This window comes from Desmodus rotundus, chromosome 1, assembly GCF_022682495.2.
Source record: "Desmodus rotundus isolate HL8 chromosome 1, HLdesRot8A.1, whole genome shotgun sequence".
In the NCBI taxonomy this organism is placed as follows: domain Eukaryota; kingdom Metazoa; phylum Chordata; class Mammalia; order Chiroptera; family Phyllostomidae; genus Desmodus; species Desmodus rotundus.
The window spans coordinates 8,556,150-8,581,586 of NC_071387.1; the positions used below are offsets into that span (position 1 = coordinate 8,556,150).

Consider the following 25,437-nt stretch of genomic DNA (forward strand, 5'->3'; position numbering starts at 1 on the left):
AATTCATAATTCTCATTTATCCTTGGAAAATTACTTTATCTTTCTCTTGTATACCCAGAATAATGTCCACAGGCTTGAAGGTCCATGCTTTTTCCATTCCTTCCATATCACAGGTACTATGGGATGGAGAGCCTTTTATGTTTCTTTTTGTCTTAAACTCAGACAGCTTTGTAAGCAATAGTGTGTAGATTACAAGAGTTAGACAAAAGCAGGCGCGACTGAGAAGAGTTGGGTTGTGGAGGGGGGAGCTTTGAGCACTTCCTGTCACTCAACACATTCCAGATCACTAAAAAATTTCCACACCCCCTGCATTCCCTCTTGCCCACCCCAGATCGCAGTATTTTCTGATTCCATATGTTGTGGTATCTATCACACTCCTACCTATCACTGGGCTCTGGCAAGACTGCTTCAGAGGAGATGCATTCCTTTAGATTGCACAAAGCACAGCTGGGAAAATGGCTGGCAGTTTCAGAATCTAGTCACGATCGCACGCATGAGCACCTCACACATCCATGCCCCTTTCCCCCCCTTCTCCCTCCCCTGCAGCTGGCTGACCTGTCTCACCCACTGCTGGCCTATCGAGCGGCCAGGACTGTCTGGTTTTGGCTCATGCCTTTGTCCATGTCTGGCTTAGTTCCTCTCTGTCTACGCTTGCCTCTACCCCCAACGCCCCAGGCGGCACAAGTGTTTGGCCACACAAAACTACAGATAGAAAAGGTAGTGAAAACTTCGAACTTCGCTAGATTCTCCAACAGTTTATTCTTTTTTGAATTTCTCCCTTCATTAAATACTCTGTTGTAAGAAAACAAATACAAAATTAATTATCTAAAGGCAAAGAGTGCAAAGCAACCTTTGTGTTCCTTATAATAACTGACTTCATAACTCTCTCCAGCTGCGTTATGGGGTGTGTATAAAAAGCTTCTGTTCTGAGAACAAAGGAGCACGTGCAGAAATGAGACTAAAAAATCCGCTGACAGTATTTCACTACACAAATTACTTAAAAGATTTTAGTCAAGCCTCTCAACAGATTCAATGTTAAAATGGTTTTTAGTTAAAAAAAAAAAAAAAAGAAAGTGCTTACCCGGTAAAAGAACCGAAGTAGTCCTGAACTGTTACGTAAGACTTTTTACAGTTGGATCTTTGTCAAAAGGGGGTGGGGGTGATGGGAGAAAAGCAGCAACAACAATCAAAAAAGTTCGAGCTGCTGTGGCTAGAGGACAACTTCTGTGTTTCCAGATAAGATTCTTGCTGTAGAAATGGAACTTCCAGCCAGCACACCATCCTGTCCCAGTAGAGAAATGAGTTTGTCAGTAAAAAAAATTAGATACTGGAACCCAGGCTAGACGAGGTATTGAACCGCGCCAGATTTCCTTACAGCCCTGTCTGCTCAGCTCGCATTGAACTATATATGACCCAGATGATGGACAGAAGCACATTCAGTCATGTGCACACTGGAAGAAAGCGGATTTGCTGGTCCCTGGCAGTGCAGGGGTTTGTCTTCTGATTGGGCTGTGCCCTGATCAGTGAAATGTGAAGCCCTCACCATTCAGAGGCCGTAATTTAGGACTGGCAGTTTGAGTGTCTGGCTGCCTCTAGTCACTGAGAGATACTTTGAAGGTGTTGCTTTTGTTTGGTGGCATTACCCACCCAGAGGTTACTTACAATATACCTATGTAGCGTGTCAGGAGCAATGCGAGTCTTTCTGAAATGCAAGAAGGCAGCCGACTTTGCCCGAAGCTGTCATCTCATTGTTGATGAACTTGACTCTCACTTAAACCAATTATTTGATTTCAGATTTTTTTGTGATCCTAAGTCCCATGTCCAGATCATACCCTGGTCTTGATTTTAATGGGTTTGATAAAGTAAAAATAAAGGTGGTATTTGACTTTGAAGCTTTCTAGATGATATAAATTGCTCTTAATTAAAATCGGATGAATGGACAGCAGAGAAGTTAAATTTTGGATTCCGGAGTCTTTGAACATAGGAGGGTGAAGCTGTCACTCTTTTCCCAGTCTCAGTGTGGGATAAGAGTGGGGACTCCTAGGGGGAAGCTAGCAAAGCATAGATCCCATCGTGCTGTGACATAGCCTTTAATCATGCAGACAGCCACAGTCTACTCTCGTCAATCTGCCTAAACTAGGGTTTCGGGGATTTACTTCCCATCTTTCTGGGCCACTGGGAAACCAGGTCATTATATAGGACAGTCAGTTGTGACATTTTTGCTTCGTCTATGAAAGTTGCATTGCTTAATGCAAATTAACATTTTTTAAAAATGTTAAAATTTTTTTCCAGGGACTTTCTTTTCTCTTTAGGAATTAGCTTATATAATCCAAAATTGATATTTAGACATACAAATGCTTTGGCTTATTTTCTGCCTCTCTTACCCTTGGAGAAATAAACCCATGGTTAGTGTTTATAGCATCTCTCTATTTTGCAATAAATCAGGGTTTGTGTGTTTCTATATTGGTATTTGTAATTTCTTAGATGTTAACTATATCACATAGTGTCCTGTGTATGAGGACTGCCCTGGAATTCTTCTCATGTCAATTCAACCTGGGAAAAAGCTGGGCTGATACACTACTACATACAAAAATGGTCAAAGTTACAAAAGAGTGAATATATTTTTATTGATGTGAAAGAAATACCAATTGGTTGCCTCCTGTACATGCCCCAACCAGGGACTAAACCCACAACCTAGGTATGTGCCCTGACCAGGAATCGAACCCACGAACTTCTGGTGTACGGGACAACACAACAACTGACTGAGCCACTCGATCAAGGGCCCATATTAACCATTTAAGTGTATAGTTTTGTAGCATTAAGTGTGTTCCCATTTTTCTGCAATCTCATCAGCACCAGCCATCTCCAGAACTTTTTCACTATTTTTCCCCAATTGAAATCATGTGCCTACCGCTAACTTCCCTCTCTCCAGCCCCTGGCAGCCACCATTCTACTTTCTGTCTCTGAATTTGACTACTCAAAATACTTTATATAAGTGGAGTTATGCAATATTTGTTTTTTTTGTGACTGGCTTCACAGAGCATAATGTCTTCTAGGTTTATCCATGTTATAATATGTGTCAGAATTTCCTTTTTAAAGCTGAATAATATTCTGTTGTATATGATGTACCGCAAAATGTGTAAAATACACCACATTTTATTTATCCTTTTAAATGTGATGGACACCTTAGTTGTTTCCACCTCTTGGCCATTATGACAGTCATTCTTGACCATTCTTCTTATAGTCTTGTGAGGGCTTCTTTACAGAGCTTCTCTGACCCGTCTCAGAACCCATTTTGTTTTATTAGTTGGAAGGGTTTGGGTTTACCTATTAACTTGAGACTGGACCCTCATAGATTTGCTAGAGAAGGGCAGGTAGATTCTCTTCAGCCTTCCTGGATGAGAAAGTACATCCTATACTCCTATCTTTTATACTTATTGTTTATGGCTTTATCTTTCCCATTACACTGTGAGCCCCTCCTGGGCAGGTACTGTAGCCAGTCCCTCACGAATTGTGCCTGTGCCTGATGTACAGGCACAGGACCTACAACACAGTAGCAATAAGTACTAGTTGGGGGAAATATGAATGAATGAATAATAAAAAAATAGCTAATTTTAATTGGGTTTTTATTACATACCAAATGTTTTTTAAACATTAGCTTGTTTACTCTTCAAAACAGTACTGTTGTCTTCATTTAGTAGATGAGGAAACTTGCTAAAGGAAACCTTCATAGTGAGGGATGATCAGTGGGTTTATAAACAGGAGATTTAGCCTAAGCTTTGAAACCAAATCACATATTCTTTCACTGGGCACCAGGAGTATAGCCCTATCATAGATACAGTTCATGAGTGGATGCTCAGTGGAAAGCTGAACAATTCCTTGTTGAACTCAATTCACATGTACTCCCATGCATGTACGTTTTCTTTCTCATTATTTTCAAAGTGCAGTCAAATGTAATACACTGGAACAAATGCACTGATGATGTTTATTCACTTGTTCATTTGGCAGATGCACGTATACAGACATACACGTGTGTAGGTGAGTGAGTAAGTGACTGACACTGTTCTGGGTGCTAAGGAGCGAGTCAAGACAAAAAGAAAAGATTTATGGAACTCATATTCTAGTGAGGAGACAGAAAATAAGCTAAAAACGTAGGGTGAAGTAAAATAGGAAGGAAACTGCTGTGAAGAAAATAAAATAGTGTAACGTGATGATGGAGAATGCTTTAGGGGTGGGGTGGGATGGGGGACTTTTCTTATGTTCATCTAACTTGTTTACTTTTATTTTTTTCAATTTTACATTTGTGATTATTTTGTATTGGTTTCAGGTATATAGCAAACTGGTTAGATAATCATAAACTTTACGGAGTGTTCCCCCTGATATTTCCAGTACCCAGCCGGCACCATACATAGTTATTACAGTATTATTGACTATATTCGCTGTGCTATATTTTATACCCCTGTGACTATTTTGTAACTACCAATCTGTCCTTCTCAATTCCTTCACCGTTTTCAACCAGTGGGATGGGGGACTTCTTTAATGAGGAAAAGGGAATGCTTCTTTGAGGAAGTGAAATACACAAACTGAGAGGCAAATGAGAAGAACCCAACATACAAAGAACTGAAGGAAGTGTGATCTGGGCAGTGAGAACAGGAGCTCTGAGATAGGATTAAGCTTGAGATAGGATTAAGCTTGACGTAGTTAAGGAGCAGAAAGGGCAGTATGGCCTAAAAGGAAAGTGAATACAGATAGGAGGTGATGTTGTGGAGGTGGGGTGGGGCCCTATCATGTAGGGCCTTGTAAGCTGTAGTTACAAATTTGGATTTTTTTCCATCTGTATTTTTTCCCCAAATGGTAGGAAATTGGAAGGTTTTATACAGAAAAGTAACTTGTTCTGCAGGCCAAAGAATTCCTTCTGTGCAGTTCTTGTCCAAGTTTTGTTCCTGAGGCTTCCTGACACCACCTTTAACTGGAGTCCTTCCAAAAGTGGGGACTTTGTCAAGGCTTTCACATGTGAGTGGCCAACTCTGGGTGTCCTAGCAGAATGATGTTTCTTTTAGAACACTTCTCGGGCTAATACTGGTTTCACTGCTTTTTCCATCAGAGAGAGCTTGTCCAGCAAGAGTTGCTTCTAGGTGATTTCACACATTACTGTTGCTGGTTCTTTATATTAATTTAAGATAAAATTCAGTTCCTAATTAGAACTGATCTTTCTGTTTCAATAATTTAGAAGAACATGTCCTTGGCAGATGATGATGGCTGACTGTTTCATTTATATGATGTACTTAAAGAAGACGTATTGATGGGAATCTGAAATTGACCAATAAAGAGGAACTTTCCCAGTATTCTTAAATAAGGTTGTATTCAGATATTCTGACTCTAGGAGGGGTAATTGCTAACATTTGACCCACATTATTTTATTTTTTCAAATCTCAAATATTCTGAAAAACACAGAAAATAACACTGCACACATATGACAGTCTCATTTTGTAGGTCAGTGCCTTTCAAGTTTTTTTGACCATTATCTATTTAGTGTAAGAAAAGATATTTTATATTTTAATTATTGTCTGTCTATATATCAATACTATATATGTGAAACTTCACTTTCATAAAATAGTACTTGTCCTTATTACAGGTAGTATCATCTGATATTTTCTCTTTTACTTTTTTACTTAAAAGTGTTATTTGTGAACCATTAAATTGAATTTACAACTCGCTGATGGGGCACCCCGAACTTTGAAAAGCACTGTGACAAAACTGGGGCTCTGAGAGGGTATAACTTGTCTAGTGTTCATAGCAATGAAGTGGCAGAGCCAGGACTTGAAGCAAAGCATGATTCCAAAGCCCTTATTTTTTTCTACCACATTTTATAACTTTCCCAAGTGACACTAACCTTTAATGAAACTGAACAAACAAACAAACCCCACCACAGACTTCCAGTCAGGATGGCAGCACAGGTAAACATGGCTCACATCCTCACAAACCACATCAAAATTACAACTCAAATACAGAACAACCCTCACTCAGAACCATCAGAAATCAAGTTGAATGGAAGTGTGACAACTACAGGATTATGTGGGGGAGGGGTCCAAGAGGGAACAGAGCTGCTTGTTCGGCTTTCATGTGGCTTTCAGTCACTTCCCCCACTACCCACAAGCGAATTGGGCCCTTCTGGTGCTGATTTCTGGATGGGTAGTTTGGTGTGCATTCTAGGACCCTGTGGGTGTCTCCAACGAACTCTTGTGATGCTGGAAGTTTCTCCTGCCGTCTCAATCCCCACAGGTTTTTACAGCCAGAGGTTTTGAGGCTTTATTTTGCTGCACTGGAATGCTGGGTTGCATGGTCTGTCTCGCTCTCCATTTGTCCCTCTCAGTTTATCCTCATGCGAATGTGGGACCACCCGCTTCGCAGCTTCTGCCTTGCCATGAATCCTCTCTGCCCTGGCTGCCTGTCTCCACCCCTCCTACCGGTCTGTATGAATGTTTTTTCTTTAACACCTTGGTTGTTGGACTTCCATACAGTTCAATATTCTGGCAGTTCTGGTTGTTTTTTGTTTCTAAATCTGTTGTTGTCCTTCTTTTGGTTGTGCAAGGAGGCAAACTTTCTACCTATGCCTCTGTCTTGGCCAGAAGTCCCAATCACTTTTTCTTCACCAATATTTCTAAAATATGTGGCACATATTAAAAGCTCAGAAATTGGTTTAATTTTCAGTAGGATCAGTACATAACCAGTTTTTCAGCTGTGTGCTGAAAGCATGGAAAACAAATCTGTCACTATGTATAAATTTATAGTGATTTTTTTGTGTCTTAATTGCTTTATATATTTTTTCTGATTGTATTTCTTTCTGAAAAGGGAACACCTTTTTTTCTAATCTTAAAGGCTCTGCATATTCTTTGTTAAACATGTCTTCTAAGTTTATTTCTCCTGAGAGCTTTACGGTGAAGTCGCATGTCAAGTATTCACTTTCGAATTATTAGACAAAACTGAAACCATTAACAGCTCAGGAAACATAAAGAGTGGTTTTGATATTTGATACAAAGACCTACACTCACCTTCTCCCTAGCTACAGGCCAGAATTCTTAATGCCTTTCAATTATCTCCATCTGTGTGCCCCTCTAGTCCCTCAGACCTGCACTATCTGCTGTCTGCCTTGTTTTTTTGGTGGGATGAATAACGTAGCTTTAAAGCTGTGGTCACCTCTGCTGTCTCCTTCTTTCATGGCCTCCTTGTCCAGTCAGCCAGCCAATTTAGTCATCTCCGATTACACATTGCCTTTTGTATTTCTGCCTTCATCATCAAGTAACCACCAATCTCCTCCCTTCCTCCTCAGCAGTCATTTTTTAAAAGCTTACATTTAATTTTTTAACTATTTTGTTTATTTATTTTTAGAGAGATTGGAAGGGAGGAAGGAAGAGAGGTAGGTGTGAGAGATCCACCGGTTGCCTCTTGCACGCCCCAACCGGGAACCTGACCCACAATCCAGGCATGTACCCTGACTGGGAATTGAACCGGTGACCCTTTGATTTGCAGGCCAGCACTCAATCCACTGAGCCACACCAGCCAGGGCAGCTTATATATTTTTTGATTACTTTATATGTCAGAAACTATGCCAAATGGTTCTCAACCGGCGTTATTTGGCAGTGTCTGGGGACATGTTTGGTTGTCACAGCAAGGGAAGGGTGAGTAGGTAGACACCAGGGATATTGCTACATATTCTATAATGCCAGACAGCTCCTTGATTTAAAAAAAAAAAAAAAAAAATTTAAAGGATTATTTGGCCAAAAATGTCAATAGTATAGAAATTGAAAAACTTGAATTATTCATGTCTTATTTAGTTCTCACAACTCTTTACATGGATTTATTTATCCCTACTTTTAGATCACAGGTGGCAAACACAAGGCCCGAGGGCCGAATCCGGCCCTCCACCTTGCTTTATCCGGCCCAGCACCTTGTTTCTACCCGGCAGCAGTGCCGAGCTCTTGCTTAACTGTTAAGGAGTAGTTACATTTATACAGTCCTGAAATTACATTCGGCCCTTTGAAGGCAACCATGAGGCTGATGTGGCCCCCAGCGAAAATGAGTTTGAAACCCCTGTTTTAGATGATAAAACCGAAGCTCACAAGGTTTGAGTAACTTAGGATCACACAGCTAGTGATGGAGCCAAATTCAAATTCAGGCCTGACTCAGCCTGAGCTTATAGTGGTCATGATAAGGAATCTACTCATACGCCTTATGCTGTGCTTAATAAGCCCTTAACTTCTACCTGGACTATTTGCAATAGTCTCCTACCTGATCCTCTTGCCTCTTGTCTCTTCCTTTAAGTCTGTCTTAAGCATAGCATAAGGCTGTAATTATGTACAGCCTCTCTGCTCAGTCTTCTGATGCATGTAGAGTGTATGTAAGTTTGGTTCTTCAGCCTGGCACTCAAGGCCAAGGCTGCTGCAGTCAGTCCCTGAACTACCTTCCCAACTAATTTTCCGTAATTCACTTTCAAAGTGTCTGTGACATGCTTTATTTTTTATTCTTTACATTTTCCAATGTTCTATACACTTATACTGTTGTTGTAATTTAAAAGGTTATTTTTAATGGTGGAAAGGGTAATCTAGCCCACCTGACAACTCAGGGATCCTAAACTAAAGTGATCCTATTGTTATTTAAAATACTCTGTGTGTGTATGTGTGTGTTAAAAACAGTGGGTACTTATACACCAATAAATGTTAAGAATTATTTTTAAATCCCTAGACTCCCTCTGTGTAATCTTTTATTCATGCTGCACCCTTTGTCTGAAGTCTCACACAAACTCATTATCAGCTATTCAAATTCTACTTGGCCTTCAGCACCCAGACTGAACACACTGCCTGCCGCTGAGCCATACAGCAAAGAGGTTAAGAACATGTGCTTTATACATTGACAGACTAAGTTTGAGATCTGGTTCTGCTGGTAACTGAGATCTTGAGCAAATAACCCAGCCTCATTAAGTCTTTTGTCTCATCTGTAAAATCAGGATGGTGTCGAGCTCACTGAGGAATTTTGGAATTCAGTGAAAGCTTGCATGTAAAGTGCTTAGCACAAGGCCAGGCACAGTGTGCTTTCTTATTGAATGAATATTAGTCCATTATTAGACCCCATTGTTACCATTTTATTTCTCCACTTCTTTAATGCACATCTCTGTATCTCAGTATGAGCTCTAGAGTCACAATTCTTGCATTTAAATCCTGGCTGCACCACTCATTGTGTGAACTTAATTAAATAACGTAGCCAACATGTGCTTCAGTTTCCACATCTATGAATATAATAGTACTTGGGACATAGGGCTTATTTCAGGATTAAATGGGATAATATAGGTAAAGCACCTAGACTAGGTCTGGCTTATGGTAAACGCTCAACTATGTTATTACCATTCTTCTAACACTTACTACTTCTTACCTGTATTACACTCATTTGTGTACTTGTAAGCTCTCTTGTCTGAGGGTTAGCCCCTTGAAGGCAAGGATTATAAAATATTCGTTCTTGTGCCCTGAGCAGTGTTTTGAACTTAGTTGTAATGACATAGTTATATTTTACTTGATTAAGGACTTTCACAGACATCACCTTATTTGATCCTCACAGAAATCCTGTGAGACAGGCAGACAGAATGCTAGCTAAGTGTGTGCATAAGTAGGAAAGGTAGGTAGGTGTGGGTGCCTACCATACTTTAGGTATTGAGTCCTTCCTTCGCATTGGTTATTCTATATAGCTTTCATAGCTATCCTGAAAATAGTGTTTATTACTACAGTTGATTCACTTATCAGTTCTAATAGTTTCTTGGTGGGATCTTTGGGGTTCTCTATGTGCAGTATTATGTCATCTACAAATAAAGACAGTTTTACTTCTTCCTTTCCAATTTGGATGCCTTTTATTTCTTCTTCTTGTCTGATTGCTATGGCTAGAACATCCAGTACTATGTTAAATAAAAGAGGTGAAAGTAGACATCCCTGTCTTGTTCCCGATCTTAAGGAGACCGCTTGTAGTTTTTGCCCATTGAGTATTATGCTGGCAGTGCGTTTGTCATATATGGCCTTTGTTATGTTTAGGTATATTCCCTCTCGTCCCACTTTGCTGAGAGTTTTTATCATAAATTAGTGCTGGATTTTATCAAATGCTTTTTCTGTATCGATTGATGTGATCATGTGGTTTTTATCATTCATTTTGTTTATGTGGTGGATCACATTTATTGACTTGCAAATATTGTACCAACCTTGCATCCCTGGAGTAAATCCCACTTGATCATGGTGTGTGTTCTTTTTGATGCATTGCTATACTTGGTTTGGTAATGTTTTGTTGAGAATTTTATCTTCTATATTCATCAGGGTTATTACTACATTTTAAATATAAGGAATCTGAGGTTCATAAAGTTTAAGTAACATGAAAAAATTCAGTCAGCAAATAAGCTTCAGAGCCTGGACATGTTACCACAATCCTTATTTCCTTATTATTGCATTGTTATGGTCAGATGTCCGATTTGGTGGTATCTAAGCCACAGTCTAATCCTGTTCTTGTCTCAACTTTGGAATCTGGCTACCTCGTCTGCTGAGGTAGCTGTTGAAGTCAAATGCAGGAAAGAGAAACCTTATGACAAGGACCATCGGAAAAACTGATCTTAGGATTTCTTAGGATCCCTGTGTTTTAGAGACTGCTAAGTAATAGTAGATGAACCTACTCAGTCTGATGCCAGTGATTTCAAGGACTTCATGAACATTTTTATATGCCACTCACTTAAGTTTGCAGTAGGCTCAGGTGAGAGTGTTCTGAAACTTACATTATAATCTATAGTATGTTGGAAAGAGCCCTAGGTTAGGTAGGATCTTACAGGCATCTTTCAAACAGATGCCTGTTTGAAATCAGGCATCTAGGAGTTCTTATACCAATAATCCTGTTTGAGTGAGATTTTGTGTGTCTTTGAAGTTAAACAAACCTGATTTGAGAAAGTTACCTAACCTCCCTGGAATGTTTTTTTCTTGTGTGTACAATGGGGAGAAAAATACCCATGTGACAGAGTTTTGAACATTATATGGAATGATGTAAAACACCTTGCCTAGTGCACTATAGGTATTCAATAAAATAAACAGTAATAATAGTAAGTGTATGTTATTCCCACCCACGGGAAGAAGTCCAACTGTTTAGCCTGGTACGAGACCTTTCCCAATCTGGCCTCCCTCAACATCCCGCAGTTTCCTGTCCTGCCACTCACTGCATTGTGCCTTAACCTCTTAGCTACACACAATTACTTGTCCTTTCAGAATAACCTGTGCTTTTATGCTACCATATATTTGTATATGCAACTGCTTTCGCCTAGAATGAACTTTTTACTCCCTCCCCATTCTTTGCCCTTTTCGAACCTATCCCTTCAAAACTGAGCTATAATGCCGCTTCTGACTGCAGTTTTCACCAGACCCTTCCCCACCCCCACAAATTTATCACCCCTGCCTGCGAGTTCCCATCAGTACCTTGCTTGTGCTTTTCTCATGACGCTGTAGGTAATTCCCCGTCTGTCTCCCCACAATTTCTAGAGGACAGTGACTCCCTCCGTGTTAGTGTTTCTCTAGAATTCTGAGGCAGCAGGGTATATTACTATATCTCTCTTGGGGCTTCTTCTCCAGTTTGAATTCTAGAAGTGAAAAATGTGACGGCACATCTCTTTGTTTTAAACCTCTGTGAGGTGTAGGCAGTCCACGCGGCTAATCTCATTGCTCAGATTTGGGCATCACCATGTGTGCAGTTTCTTTAATCCTTCTCTAGCTATCAACATGGATTTAGCAGTTGGCATCCTCTTTTTTCCGTCTGGGGCAATTGGAGCTTTGTAGAATTTGGCTTGGCGGAGCAATGACCTTGCCTCCTCAGTTTAGGATGATCCTGGGGTATAGGACAGAATGTCGTTGAGGACCTAGCATGGCCCCAGGGTGGCCAAGTGACATAGTACCATGGGTCCTGCTTACGTTTATTCAGGAGACTAGGGGTTATATTCACCCTGATTTAATTTTCTGTGACACAATGACTCTTTTAGCCTACAGAGCACTACAGAATTAGTGTCCTAATTCTCTTCACCCTACCCCTTCCCTACCTTGTGATCTTAAAAATCACTATCTTTTAAGACGTTGCTATTCTTGGCTAGTAGCCTTGCGTCTGAAGTCACCACAGCACAGTGGAAAAGACTGCTGTGACCCATCTATGTAAACAAGCCAAAAGCACCACTACAAAGAAACTGAGAGCAGTGGTACCAGTTGGGATCAGTGGTAGGTGATCTGTTCCTGGGACTGACTTGTTGTTATTTCTCTGCCAGATGGGAGAGGGATCTTAATTAACGGGAACAGAGTTGCATAACTTGTTTAATAACCAGTCTGAAGAGCAGTAATTATAATGATAATAACCATCATTTTCTGAGGCCCTCCTCAGTCTCTAGCCCGATGCTAGGTACTAGAGCCACAGAAATAAGTTGAATAAGGTTCTTGTCCTGGAGGAGTTTGCAGCCTGGTGGGAGAGAGGGAGTCATCAAACTGGTGGTCGCACTGCAGTAAGATCTTCTTAGTAATACCAAGAAGTAGAGGGTATTGAGAAGCACTGAGAAGAGATAGGTGTCTGAGACTTAGGGAGCAGAAAAGGATAGGCCATTTTTAAAAAAAAGAAATCATGTTTGACTCCTCTCTGCATAAGTTTGGGCTTTGTCCATTCTCTTCATAATTCATTGCTTGAGTTTTTCTACCCCTCCCAGGCCAAGTTAGATCTCTTCATTGTTAACACATGCCTCCTGTATCACACGTGACCACAGTTAGGATTAACTTTTTTTTACATAATTGCTTAGTGTTTGCCCTTCTACTAGTAGTCTGTAAGGGCAGAGTCACGCCAGTCTTGCTTGCTCTGAATTCCCATCATGAGGATTGTGGGTACCCAATAAGTACTTGTCGAACAAACGATTGAATCCTCATACTCCCGGAGTCCTCAGTGTGTTTCAGCGTCGTACACGTGTAGTGTGTCAGAGGTTTGGCAGAGAGTAAGCCTGCAGTCTCGTGAGACAAACACCCCCCCACCAGATTGGTTGTCATCACAGTGTCTTTGTTGGGCTCCATACTGTGTCGTTTACAAGGCACTCCCTCAGGTTCTGAGCTGCAGTGCAGAGTAAACAACTCCTATGCTAGCTAGGCTTTTTTTCTCTTGCGTTTTCCACTGTGTGAGTTTTTTACTAATGATGCCACTATTCCCTGAGGGGGGGAAACAATAAACCAAGAAGCACATGCCTAAAATGGCTGTCATAGTATTTTGATATGTAACCTCTCACCCAGTAGCTCCTCACTCAGACTCAGTATGTGATTGTCTTTCTTTGAACTGCCCACTTTGCAGAGGCATTGGAGTGACCAGGGTTCTTGTCCATGCCCCGTCAGCATGTATTGTGTGTATCAGATGTGAGGCCTTTTACATTCTTTCCATTTGGCTGTTGAGGGTCAGTTTGGAACTGACCCGGGCAGGATGTGTGCCTGCCTTGGGGAGATAGATGCTGGTGAGACTCTTGACGGAAGTGTATCTGTCTAGTTCATCATTCTATTCCTAGCACCTGGACAAGTGCCAGTTGCATAATAGTCAGTGCTCAATAAGTATTTAAATAATGCATTTGTGGCCTACATAGCACTCAGGTTTTATTTCCTTGACGTGTGTCCAGCGTTTTCAGATACCATTGTCCCCTCTTCTCTGCAGAACACTTCCCTCCTTTACCCGTAGTAATTGGCCCTTTGCTTCCTTAACAATCAGTAGAAAATATACTGTAATTTCTTCTGGTCACCTTTTTAGGGTTACTGAGTTCTTGGTTAGTTAGATGGGAGCATTGCTTATGGAATTGGGACTGAAGTAGTTCAAAACATTGGTTAGCTGCAAAGGGGTGTTTGCTCTCACTTCTGTTCAGTCTATCTGTAAGTTTTGAGGCTCAGAAAATCCTAGAGCATCACAGCTGAGTGATACCCTTACGTGGATATCTCCTACGACTGTCTCATTATGCAGATGAGAGACCTGAGACCCACACATGGGCATACTGTGCCTAACATTATTCAGTAAGTTCATGATGGAGTCTGGACTAGAACCCCGTCCTGATCACATTTAATTTTTTTTAAAACGTTAAATAATTGTGAAAGGAAGAGTTCACAGAAGAGTAAAATTTATTTTTAAAAAATGGACCTATGTTGAAGCAGTGATTCCAGATCACGCATGACACTTCTGTTATAAGCCTGATAGGAGTAGTACTTTGCAAATTTGGGAAGATTTCACAAGTCTACAGAATTTCAAACTCTTGTCCTAGGTCCAGTAAAAAAGCAGTAGCTGCTGGAATGGAATAGATTGGTTTTTCATATGTATGGGAGGAAGTGCCAGAAGAGTAGTCGTGGTCTTTGGGGAGAGATTCTTGGCCCCATTTTCCCTACAGTGTATGCATGAGTCTGACAGCTGGCCCATCGTTCTATTTTTAGGCATAATCTATGGGATTACAGAGTGGCTTCATTTCTTTTAAAGCTACGCTGCAGAAATGTAAGCTGTGTAGAAATGGTTTTGCTTTGTAGCAATTTGGACATTATTTAGTACATAAATTTATGTTTTTTATTTAATCAGCTGATACAGATTCCTTTATCCAGAGACTTCATCTTAAAGTCAACTTCCAGTTGTATATTTGGGAAAGAAATGCTAAAATGCAGAAATACTGAAAGTGGAGATTATTTTTACCACTTTATCACATCACTAATCTTCATTCCCTTCTCTCTGGGTCCTATGAGGAACAAGAGACATTCCTTATAGGACAGTTGATGACAAGCATTCATTAAGCACCCTCTGCCATTTATTGAACACACTTACCTATATCCCAGGAACTGAGCTTGCCTGACATACTCATTTACTTTGTGTTAAAATAACCATAAGAGGTAAGCGATGGTATCTCTATTTTATATAAGAAAACTGAGGCTCTAAGCCAGGGGTGTGCAGCCTTCTGGTGTCTCTGGGCCACACTGGAAGAAGAGTTGTCTTGGGCCACACATTAAATACATTGTAACACATAATCACACAAAAAAAACCTCATAATGTTTTAAGTAAATTTACGATTTTGTGTTGGGCCACATTCATAGCCATCCTGGGCTACATGCAGCTGTAGGGCTGCAGACTGGACGCCCCTGCTAGCAACTGAGTAACTTGCCCAAGGATTAAAAGTACGAAATAGTAAGGCAAGAATTGGAATCCAAGTCTCTCTGATCTCAGAATCCATGTTCTTTTCCCTACAAAGTAGGCAGCCTCTACTAGTTTTAAGATGATAATTGGCAGAACTGGAATGGCTCAGTTCAGAAAGGTACAATAATTCAAAGTATAATGGGAGGGAGTTATATAGTTATTGTACTATAAAATAGAATTCAATATAGCTGTATGTTCATAAACATTTGTTTTGACTTAGAACTGTCATTTTGTAGGTTGTTACTTTCTTGATTATATGGATGAAAAAATTTAGAAAATATAATTTACTACTTTAGCATCTCAAATGTTCATTTGGAAAAGACTCTTGCTTTTAGTTTACAAAATGTTTACAATTTAACAAATGATTTATGAGATAAAGCTCCCCCCCAAATTGGAGGAAAATCAATATCACTGCAAGTTAATCTTGTCTATGCCAATGACCACTTTATCTAGAAAAACCATGCCAGTTATTTAGAACTTGGCAGATACGACTTTATTCTCTAGATTGGAATGTCTTAAGAAGCTGTAACTACAGAAGTGTTTATCCAACACTGTACACAGAACGATATGTTCAGACAACAGGAAGAAATCATTCTTTCTCCCAGGAAATGGAAGAAGTTAGAAGCAGGACACCTCAAGAAAGTGAGAGGCATAGTAGACAAGACATTGATAGCCTTGGGAAATGGCTTTGAGAAAGGGAAAACACTCAAAACTTGGAGTATGGTCTTAGCTCTCTCTCTGCACTTGGGATAAAGTGGGATAATGATACCTTCTTACAGAGTTATTTTGAAGTCATGGTTATAAGTGGATTTTTTAAATGATCAAGATGAAGGAGTATGTTTTGAAACTACTTGAATTGCAACATTTTACCAGTGATGTAATTGCAACAGTAATTACATTTAAGTAACCTGCTATCATACTTTGTTGTAGAAAAATACCTTCTCATGCAGCTGGTTTCTACTTGGCCTATTTAAATATAGATTAAATTGAATTTATTTAACTAATTTGGCATAATAGCAAAAATTCTTGTTTCATTACTCATCGTTCTGCAGGTTCTAATTCTTGGTTGGTGGGCTCTGTACAACAAAACAAAATGCAGAAATAGTTTTCTCTTTTAAGTGTATATACATTTGCGGCAGGAATGATGTGAATTCAGGACGGATCCTGAAAGCCATCTGAGATGGGAAAGGGAAGCACTACAGGAAACAGAGCTTTTCAGCCTGGGCTTGGCTTGTCTTGCCACTCGCCGTGGTAAGCACAGAGAGAATGTGCTGGCTTGTTAAGATCAAAAACAAAGCCTGCACGCACCATCTTTCCCCATTGACATTCCGTTCATTGGAACCACTGCATTTGCTGTTGTATTCCTTAACAAACAAAACCAAACTTTAAAAGAAGACCTTACTCTTGTTTGCGAAGATGTGCTCTTTATACCCAATCTTTGGCTGTGATGGAACTGTTCCCTTTGACATCCTGCTGAAAACCCCTTAGCCTGTGTGTTTTCAAAGCCTGCTGCAGCCCAGTGCTTCTTGTCTTCTACCTTTTGAGCTTTTTTTGTCATCCCATATCTAGGAGTGAGTGGAAGAAGGGAAAAGAGACACATCATAGTTCATCACCCCCACTTTAAGAAAAAATAAGGGTGGGGATGTATTAGCCTATCCTATAGCCGAGACGGGTCAGTAGAGGCAGTCTGGTCTCAGCTCTACCACTGTCTAGTTGTGTGACCTCTGCGGAAACATCTCTCGGGGCTCAGTTTTGTCACCTGCAGAAATGGGAGACACTGTTCTTGTCTCACAGGCGCCACATGTTGACAAATATATATATATATATATATATATACATATATATATATATATATATATGTGAAACACTCACAATAGTGCTTAGCACACGGGAAGTGCTCAGTAATGTTGTATTCTTTTCTTCCAAAAGCATTTTCTAAATAGAACAACATTGATTCTTGCACTTATCCAACAGACATGTATTAATACTGTGTTAATCACTCCTACAAGGATAGCTTCTCAATCCTTTGTCCTTAAGCTCCATTTTATTATTGAGAAAAGCCTTTTAAGTTCCAGGAAGCTGGCTTAAATGTGACTTTGGGAACATATATAATTTATAAATCAGAATCTGCCATGCAAAAAGAGCTCTGGAGATAAACCTCTGGATTTAATTTATCCATGACATTTTTGTCCCTTGTTATTAGTGCATAGGATGATCATTGTGAATTGTAAACAAAACTAGACCCTAGATGTATTAATGTATTAGCCAGAATTATACAGAGAAACAGAACCAGTATGGGTTGTGTGGGTGGTGGTGGTGGTGGTGGTGGTGGTGTGTGTGTAGGGGTAGATAAAAATTTTTATAAGGAAACGGCTCACATAACTACAGAAGCTGGCAGGTCCAGAATCTTCAGGGTGGGCTAGCAGGCTGGAGACCAGGAGAGCTGATATTTCAATTCAGGTCCAATGGCAGTCTTCAGGAGAATTCTCTCTTGCTCAGGGGAGGCTGGTCTTTATGTTCTAATTGGGCTTTCCACTGATTAGATGAAGCCCATCCACATTATGGAGGGCAATCTACTTTACTCACAGTCTACCAATTCAGGTGTTAACTCATCTAAAAGCATTTTCACAGAAACACACAGAATAATGTTTGACCAAATATCTGGGCACCTAATGGTCAACCAAATTGGCACATAAAATTAACCATCACACTAAGTTTAATGAAGAACACAAGACTTAGAAATTCTTGTCAATATTGATCACCATTTTTGTGCCTCTTAATAATAACATCACTGCAGCTCTTTCATGTGTATATTCTCCGTCGCTGAGAGCAGCTCCTGTGAGGCTGTTGGAGCAGAGGTATAACGGCATTTGTTCAAGAGAACACTAAGCCTGAGACACAGATTAGGAGACTTGTTCAAGGTCTCACGGCCAGTGAGTGGCAGGGCTCTTGTACAATTTAATGAGACTCTGTAACTCCAAACCCACTTATCTCCCTCTTGGCCATTCTCTTTGTGTCAGCTGGGGGTTCTGGAAGTGATTTTGAGAGGCTTGCAGCTTTTCTTACAAGTAATATCCTACTTTGTCTTGGAACCATTTCATGATAGAAAGTTAAAATATATTTGGTGGTAGAACCTAAACATCTTCTTTTCAGATAACTCTGAGGAAGACCTGAGGCAGGGAAGCGAGGGAGGGAGGGAGGGAAGGGAAAGAAAAGGATGAGTGGGAGGGAGGGGAAGGGAGAGGGAGAGGGAGGAAGAGAAGGAGGGGAAGATGGAGGAAAGGGGAGGGAAGGAAGATGTTAGCAGCAAAAAGTAATGTCAAAAGATAATTAGAGCAGGACAAATGGATTGTGCTCCCATGTTCAAGGCTGTTATTTCTGTAGGCAGTGAGGAGGAAGGATGCTAATGCAACATGACGGATCTGGAGCAAAACCCAGGGCACTGCGCAAAATGCAGAGACTCAACCAATGGCGATGCTCAAATAGCAAGTTTTGACTGAGCAGTATTTGATATCTCAAAGAGTTGTTTCATGTTGTTTGGAGAAACTGTTGTGTCAGGGGACCTACCTTTTCATTTCAGCTTTTGGGAGCCTGCTTCATGGTCCCCTGTAGGTAGTCAGTGTGTCCTAGGATAGCTCCCATCCCAGCAGCCTGTCCTTGCATATCCCCAGGCTAGGCAGGGGGCACGATGCCAACAGGGATTTGGAAGAGAAAATATCTAATATAAAATAATTGGGGTCTTACTATTCAGAGAGAAAATGAAATAAAAAACAAAGTCTTATCAGTGTTCAACTTGGTATTAGAAAATTGACCAAGAAAAAGACTGAAGGTAATACTTTCATCTGTCTGAGGACAGGATCTTTGATTTGCTAGCCTAGCTATCCTGTGACTGTGATCCCACTGCTGCCACCATGTACAAGGAAACTGTCACAACCCTCAAGAAAAATAGAACATCTGTCATTTACCTGGAGGAAAGTCCTCACAAGTGGATCGACTGTCTCCCCTATAAATCACCATACCTTTGAATTGTCTCACTAATTGCTGCCACCACTAAGGCATGGTAGTCAAGAGCTTGTGCTTTAATACTCAGACATCCCTGGTTCATATTCTAGCTCTGCCCTTTACGAGCTGTTTGACCTTGGGCAACTTACCTAACCTCTCTGAGCCTCAGTTTATCACTAAAATGATGATAAGCTTACTTCTAGACTTCTCACGGGATTTTGGTAAGATAATACAAGTAAAACATTTAGCACTGGTGCCAAGCACAGAGTAAGGGCCCAGTAAGGGTGGAAGAAAAAGCATGGGGTGTGAGCCTTAAGTTGTCTACCAAACAGGCCTCAGTGGGGAGTTAGAACTGTATTCTTCAATACTCTAGTCCAAGCAGAGATAAATGGTTTATCTCTCAGGACCTTATAGTACAACTGAGATAGGGCTAGAATCATTAAACCAGGCTTTCTTTACTTAATACTCAGGGATAGGACAGGGAAATTTAAACAAACACTATGCTTCTCAGAAGTTGGACTCACAAAGTACAGAGTATTGCTCTTGGTTATGTGAAGGGAATCAACTTTCCTTACTAGCTCTTGGCTTGCCGGAACTGCTGCCCACCCCACCTCGAAACCCTCTGACAATTCAGAACTTACCAAAGATAAAGTGTTGTACCCTGTTGTCATATCCTTACCTTTCTTCAACTCACTTCATTTTGACAATTCTTTTTTTTTAATTTCTTTACTTTTACAGAAAGGGGAAGGGAAGGAAAAAGAGAGGGAGAGAAACATCAATGCGTGAGATACATCAATCAGTTGCCTTTCCCGTGTCCCCACCTGGGAACCTGGCCCACAACCCAGGGATGTGCCCTGATTAGGAATCTAACCAGTGTCCTTTCAGTTCCCAGGCTGGTGCTTAGTCCACTGAGCCACACCAGCCAGGGCAATTTTGAGAATTCGTTTTCCTTTCTTGTCATGCTGCCATCTTTGCAGAGGGCTGACTGGTAAAAGGGGCAGAGACTCCTGCCACCCCCACAGAGATAGACGTTTTATTGGCACTCTACAGATGTGTCTGGGCCTTCAGAAGTACTCTGCCTGGTGCTGGATTCATAGCTCCCTTACTGTGATTTTTATTATGCTATGAGTCTTCTGGGGTACCTTAGCACCCATGGGTTTGTAAACTATTTCCAGGGTGTGTTTCTCTATGCATAAAATCATGTAAAAATTGAACCCATGTGTACTTTGTGCCTTGCTTGTTCAGGATCTACATCTCTATGAGAAGGTCCCAGGAGCCAAGGTTGAGCTTAGTTTCCTGCTTTTCTGGTAGGTTTTTCCAGTACTTTTCTTGGTCTGACTAGAATTTCAAAACCATTTGTTTGTGGCTTTTTCCTAATAGCCTCTAACTTCTCTAGGTACCTAAATCCTAGGTGTAGTATAGGGTATGAAGACAAAAATAAACCCCAAATAGGTTATAGTAGTCCAGAATTTGTCATTTACTGACCTTAGATCTTTTCTAGTTTATCAGTTATTTGTAAGGCCTTTCTTTTCAGAGAATGTGATTTGGTAAAATTATCTCAATTGTCAAGATTTAGTTCAAAGTGTTTGAGTTAACAAATCAAGAGCCCTGATCTTTTTAGCAGTGATCAACAGAAAATGCCAAGGAACTTTTGCTATGGTATTTTGCTTGTCTGAACTAATTTTCCGTTTTTAAAATGGGAGTGAGGGGAATTACATTATCAACCCAGTTTAGTGTGGTGGGCTCAGGACACAGAGTGTTCGCACAGAACTAGTTCTTCCCTACCATAGTCTGTACCTAGTCAGGAAGGCATTAGTTGGTCATACTAGGCTTTTGTTGATTTCTTCGTTGCTTTCCTGGTTCTGGGGAGGCCTATGGAGACTGCAGATGCAGGAGGCCTTTTGTACTTTTTTAGGAATATAGTTGCTAAAAATTAATGATCTAGCTAAAAGAGAGGAGAGAGAGAAGAGAGAAGAGAGAGAGAGGAAGGGAGGGAGGAAGAGGGAATATTCCATATGGCTTATGGTTTGAATTTTATCTCCTATCATTTCTCTACAGTTTTTCTGTACAAATTGAAGTATGGGAAGCAGTTAGAATAATGCTCAAATGACGTTTTTGAAATTTCAATTACTTTTCATAGAAGTTAGAAGCATACATTGACTCCCTACTGTGTGCTGAGCATTTTATGAGCTACTGAATGGAAATTTTTTGTTGCTTTTGGAAATTGGTGTGTATCCATAATGATCTCACTTTTAGCCAGAGTGTATGGGGGGGGGGAATAACATCTTTTATGTAAGCTTTCTTAAATGTACATTTATTTAAAAAGTTTAAGAATTTAAAAACTCCTATCCTTCAGTATTCACCTAAAGTGTGATCACTATTTTATTATCCCTGGCATCTTGCAGTTTTGGCACATTTTTACTGTCACATTTATTGATTGAGTAGTGTTTGGACCTGGGCTCTGGTTCCTGTGCTTGCTAGCAGTGGCTGCAGGCTAGATATGTAACTTTGAGCACCATTTTCCTTTTCTCTTTGGTCTGCGCACCCAGTCTCGTCTGACCAGGGATCAAACCCTCAACCGTTTGGTGTACTGGGTGATGTTCCAACTAACTGAGCCACCTGGCCAGGGCTCCAAGCAATTTTTAATCCGCTATCTGTCTCTATAGATTTACCTTTTCTGGATATTTCATATAAATGGAATCAAACAATATGTGTTCTTTGTGTCTTGTTTCTTTCATTTAGCATAATGGTTTTGAGGTTCATCTGTGTCGTAGCACAGACGAGTAGCTTTCTCTTTCCGAATAGTATTCCATTGTATGAATATACTGTACATTTGTCTATCTGTTCACCAGTTGATGGATACGATAGGTGTTATTAGGAGTCGTGCTGCTATGACCATTCACATCTTTGTGTGGACATATGTTTTCTTTTTTTGTTTAGATATATTTTTTAATTATAAAAGTAATACATGCTTGCTCTGAAAGTTTTTTATCATTGAGATTATGAAACTTGGTAAATCAGTTACCCCTTAATTATACTTCCCACAGGTGGCGATAGTAGTACTAATAGTTATCATCATCATCATCTGAGTGTTCTGAGCGCTGGCTGTATGTTAGGCACTGTGTTACCATATCTGTAGGGCAGCAATTTAATTGTTATATCTATATATACGAGGTCTGTCTGCAGACAGCCCAACCATTGTCAATATAACAAGAATGGTTTGTGCGACGTCAGTGTAAACTGGCAGCCAAGGAGAGTGGACTGGAATGCACATGGATGAACAATGATGACTTCACTGTACTGGTCAGTGGGGGCAGTAGACACTGTTGAGAGAGCATGTGTCCTGTGTGGCTGTCACATTCAAAATGACTGAGCAATGAATCTGCATCAAATTTTGCACGAAGCTTGAACATTCCTCCACAGAAACTATTCGGGTGATTCAGAAGGCAGCAGCTATGGGCAACTGGTGATTGGCAGCTTCATCACGACAATGTACTTGCTCATGCATCACATCTCGTGCAGAGTGTTTTGGTGAAACATCAAATCACCCAGATGACTCAGCCCCTCTATGGCCCAGATTTGGCACCCAGCGACTTCTGGCTTTTCCCAAAACTAAAATCAGGTTTGAAAGGGAAGAGATTTCAGACTATTGATGAGATTCAGGAAAATATGGCAGGGCAGCTGGTGACAGTTGGGAGAACTATATAAGGTCCCAAGGTGCCTACAAAAGGGGACTGAGGCATCATTGTCCTATGTACAATGTTTCTTGTATCTTGTATCTGTCTTCTTCAGTAAATGTCTCTAATTTTCATATTACATGGCTGAATACTTTCTGGACAGACCTTGTAGATATAAATATATGTATATAGATATGCATATATATTTATATATCTATAAATATATTTATATAAATATATACATGCATATATATGTCTTTTATATAGAGAGAAAAGAATGAATGAAACAATCATTGGAAGTTGATACTATTTTTTTCCCATTGTATGAGAAAACTGAAATTAGAGGATTAAATGTAAAGTCACACTTCTAGTAAGTGACAAAGTCAAAATTTAAACTTGGGCAATATGTGTATGTTCTGCCAGACATTCCAAAATACCATTTTTTAAAAAATAAAAAGTATATACTTATTTTATTCTGTAGCTTATTTCACTTATTTTGTCTTAGAAAGTGTTCCATGGTAGGATTTATACATCTGTCTCATTATTTTTACGGTTACATTGAATACACAGGCCAGGATTTATTTAATTCATCTTTTGTTAGTGGGCATTTGATTGCTTTTATTTGTTCTCTGCTATGAACAGGGCTGCATCAGATATACTTGTATAATACTTTGCTTACGTGTGGCATTACTTTTGCAGCATAAAATCCAAAGTGGAATTTCCAAGTGAGAGGTTTGTACATTTAGATTTTGGTGCTTTTAAATCCCACCCCCACACTCACACTGCAAGGTGGTAATTAATACTCCTCCCCCAATCTCCCTCACCCCTGCAATCTGGATATGAAACCCTATTTTTCCACCCTTGCCAATGCTGCGTTATCTCTGTAATGTGAGCTATGATATCAATCATATAAATGTTCCAGTGAGGGGTAGTGGTGAGTCGCTTACCAGTAGTTTCCAGACTTTTGACTGGTGAGGATTTGGCATTTATCTAGATTCTCAAGAGCTGCAGTATTGGAGTAGCGCAAACTGTAGTTCAGATTAATTTAGTATGACTCAGCCTGGTTGATAATCTAAAATAAACACAGACCTTTCAGCTACGGTTGTTTCCATGTTCTTTGGCCTGTACCCTCACTCTCTGGGCTCCTGGTTACCTTTGCCTCATTTCTGCCTATAATAACCCTGCCTTACGCCCAACTCAGTTTAAAGTGAAGTCAAGAAAAGAAATTGAGAACTCGGACATCAGTGATAGATAAGTGTGCTTGCCCTTTCAATTCTTTCCATCAACAAAAACAGCCAAAGTGAGGCCAACAGCCTAATGCTGTGTCTTTTTAGCCTCCTCATGGGTAAGGCTCCAGTCATTTCTAGTACTGGCAGGATCCAAGTTGGCAGGGTCTCTGTAGCCAGTGTAGCACTATATATACCTGTTCAAGGACAAGTAAATTTTTTATCATGGTGCCAGTAAAGGAATCAAAGACACAAGAGTGTTCGATGTTGCTGGTTAGTTGTGGGTGATCCCTACTTGTCCTGCAGGAGCCAAGGCCTACCACACCTTCCAGGTCTTGGGAGCCCTGATTAGCACTGCCCTGTAGATTTTGCCTTTGTCTTCTGACCATCCCTTTCCTCTCCACTCCCCATCCTGAGGCCCTTAGTCTGGAGGATGCTGCCCTCTGCTGGTGGACTACAGGACAGCTACAATTTGGGATGGGTCTGACCACTAGGGGAACTGACACAGATATATGGAGCCAGAGTCATAAAGTTCTCCAGTCTCCAACTTTGTGAACCAGTCCTAAGAATTTTTGCTATGAAAATAATTCATATAGTGTTAGAAAATATTCAAGTACTGAGACTTTTGTTGTAACATTATCTGTAGTAGCAAAATAATAGGCCCAGCACTCAGGTTTATACTTAGAGCTGCTAAAATTGGCTATGTAAAAGAAAACATGGAAGAATGAAAGTATTTACCACAAAACAAAAACCAGGCAGCATATACCAATTGCAGTCATGGGAGATATCTCTTATTGAGGATAATGGCTAATCTGGAATCCTCAAAACTACTTGTCAAAGCTGGGATGATTTCCTTTGATGTTTCATTATATTGTTAGTAAAATAGTATGCCCATAAATTTCTATAGTATCGTTATACTCTGTCTTTTCTCCTGAAACAAACACTTGACACTTGAGTGGCCTGCTACAAACATTTCTGTGATGTGCGTTCCTCCTTTAGACCTAATTTCCTAGGACAGTAACATGGTGCGATGGGAAGCAACACTAAAACAGGCACCCCAGCTGTGACAGGAATTTCCTAAGCAACCTCTTCACCTGTGGTTTCTTCTACACTTAGAGGAGGCCAGCCTGAATGTAGACATTAATGTGATTTGACAAGGACCCGACTTGCCTCCCTGTGTGGGTCTGTACTTCAAATGATGCTCAGTGGGATAAGTTATCTGATATTTCTGAGAATTTTCTTTTTGTAAAGAGCCTTTAGGAGGGAAGGAGCCTTTCAAGAACCAAAACTTCTGCTTTCTA

At 40.3% G+C, this 25,437-nt stretch overlaps 1 protein-coding gene and 1 long non-coding RNA gene across 4 annotated transcripts in view; one reads left to right on the plus strand and one right to left on the minus strand.

Annotated features, from left to right (window-relative positions):
- Positions 1-1,460, minus strand: part of LOC123479935 (uncharacterized) — a 38,691-nt gene extending 37,231 nt beyond the window's left edge. Inside the window, exon 1 of the long non-coding RNA XR_006655765.2 lies at positions 1,082-1,460. This is a non-coding gene — a long non-coding RNA (uncharacterized lncRNA). The remainder of the gene's footprint in view (positions 1-1,081) is intronic.
- The window catches only part of NR6A1 (nuclear receptor subfamily 6 group A member 1), a 194,657-nt gene that overhangs the window by 101,425 nt on the left and 67,795 nt on the right, over positions 1-25,437 (plus strand). The window lies entirely within an intron of this gene.